Source organism: Syngnathus scovelli, chromosome 21 (genome assembly GCF_024217435.2).
Source record: "Syngnathus scovelli strain Florida chromosome 21, RoL_Ssco_1.2, whole genome shotgun sequence".
Lineage (NCBI taxonomy): Eukaryota > Metazoa > Chordata > Actinopteri > Syngnathiformes > Syngnathidae > Syngnathus > Syngnathus scovelli.
This window is the reverse complement of record NC_090867.1, coordinates 9833082-9834909: the sequence shown is the minus strand read 5'-3', so window position 1 is coordinate 9834909 and position 1828 is coordinate 9833082.

Sequence of the window (1828 nt, the reverse complement as noted above, 5' to 3'; positions counted from 1 at the left end):
TTTTGCAGTCAATCTGCTTCCTCTGTTCCAAATGCAGGCCTGTGGACAGAAATAAGACAATTAAAAGCAGTCAATTGAAAGAGTCGACTTTAAAACTCACAGAAAGTAGTCCATGGCGGGCTCGTTTTGAGGATTTGCACCTGCAGACAGAAAGTAGAAAATTAACACGAATGCATCGAAATACCCGTTTCAGTAATTCTCTGGTGGATTTCTGCAAACGCTGCCTTGTCTACTTACCTTCGGCCAAACGGCGCTGTCGTCCAGATGTTCCTAAATGTTTGTGCAAAAATGGTGTTAGTGATGTTTCCACACGGTGCGTGCTTGAGTTTTCAAAATGTACATGTACTTACCCACCGTTAAATGCTTAAATTATTCCGTTGCACCAAAATGCACGCCAAATAAATGCGTTTGGGTGGTCGTTGAAGACGCTAACTGCTAACGCTAGCTTCTGCAAACGTTTTAGCTTGCAAGATGGAAGCACGCCCAAAGTGCATCTTGACGCTGAAAGAGAGCAAAAGCAGTTACCTTGTCCGTTCTGGAATGGAGTGCGGCTGGCGCAGCAGGTGGACCAGAGCAGCGTGGCGCTCGCCGTCAGAGGAGAGTGAAAGATTGATCGTCGCGTTCTTGACGCCTTTTATACTCTTTTTGTGATGACGTCATTAGAAGAAGTAGAAAAAAGAAAAATAAAACCTTTCGATCGCAGGCACTCACCAGAAAAGCATGCGAGAAACTGCAAAGTGCAGTCTTTGGAAGGTTCGGGCTTCGAACCAGCCTCGCAATCATCGTAGGCAAAGGTGTTAACCCCTCGACCATTGCCTGTTGTCGTGAGATGGTAGATTTGTTTGTATGATCACAAATCATGAATGTATCTTCAGGAAAAGTTTAGAGTAACCTTCAATTACAAACAGTCGACCAAGATGTTTAAGAGCTCGAATGGCCGAATGGTTAAATATTTTACCTTGGGTTCACGAGAGGCGGGTTCGAATCTACCATGTCCCTCTATTTATTTGGAAATTATGACTAAAGCGAGACTCGAACCCGAGGTTGCGGGATGACAACCCAAGTCAGAAACCATTCAGCTATTTTGGCTGACATAGATAAAATTACCAAATTCCTCCCGAAACGTAGAACACCAAATGGTGTAATGGGTAAAGCTTTTGCCTTATGTTCGGGAGAACCGAGTTCGAGTCTTGCACTAATCCAACTTTAGCTCAAAGACTGCTTCATGTGGGGCTCGAACCATGGTCTCCCGATTACCGGGTAAAGTTAAAAACCACTTTGCCATTTTGTCAGCGAAGCTCGGCCACTTTTTTTTGGGTAGTGTACTTTACCATTTCAATTTAATACTCCCGAAAAAGTCTTAATCTATATTTATGGTCATACTTAGTATTCGTGGTCATTTTTATACTACAAAGAAAATCCTGGACGACTGGGGCTCGAACCACGGTCTCCCGATCACCGGGTAAAGTTTTGTGAGTCTCTTACTATACGTGGTCATTTTTTTTTCCTCCAAAGAAAATCCCCCCCCAGACGTTTTTTTAGGGCTCAAAAGTAGGACATGTCCGGGGGAAAATGGACGTCTGGTCACCAACTTATATTTACATTCAAGGAAGAGCAATGACGAAAAGGAAATGGACATGTTCATTTGACGCTGGGTTCCATACAAGTGAATGGGGGCACTGCCGTCTTGTGGTAGCCTGGCGTCATTACATGAACCGCTTCATAAACTGTCGAGTTAAAAGCCTGTATGTTTAATATCGTACGACCTACGTACGTATTTATTTAATTGTGCTGATGTGATGATATTTTAAACTTAACAAATGTACAG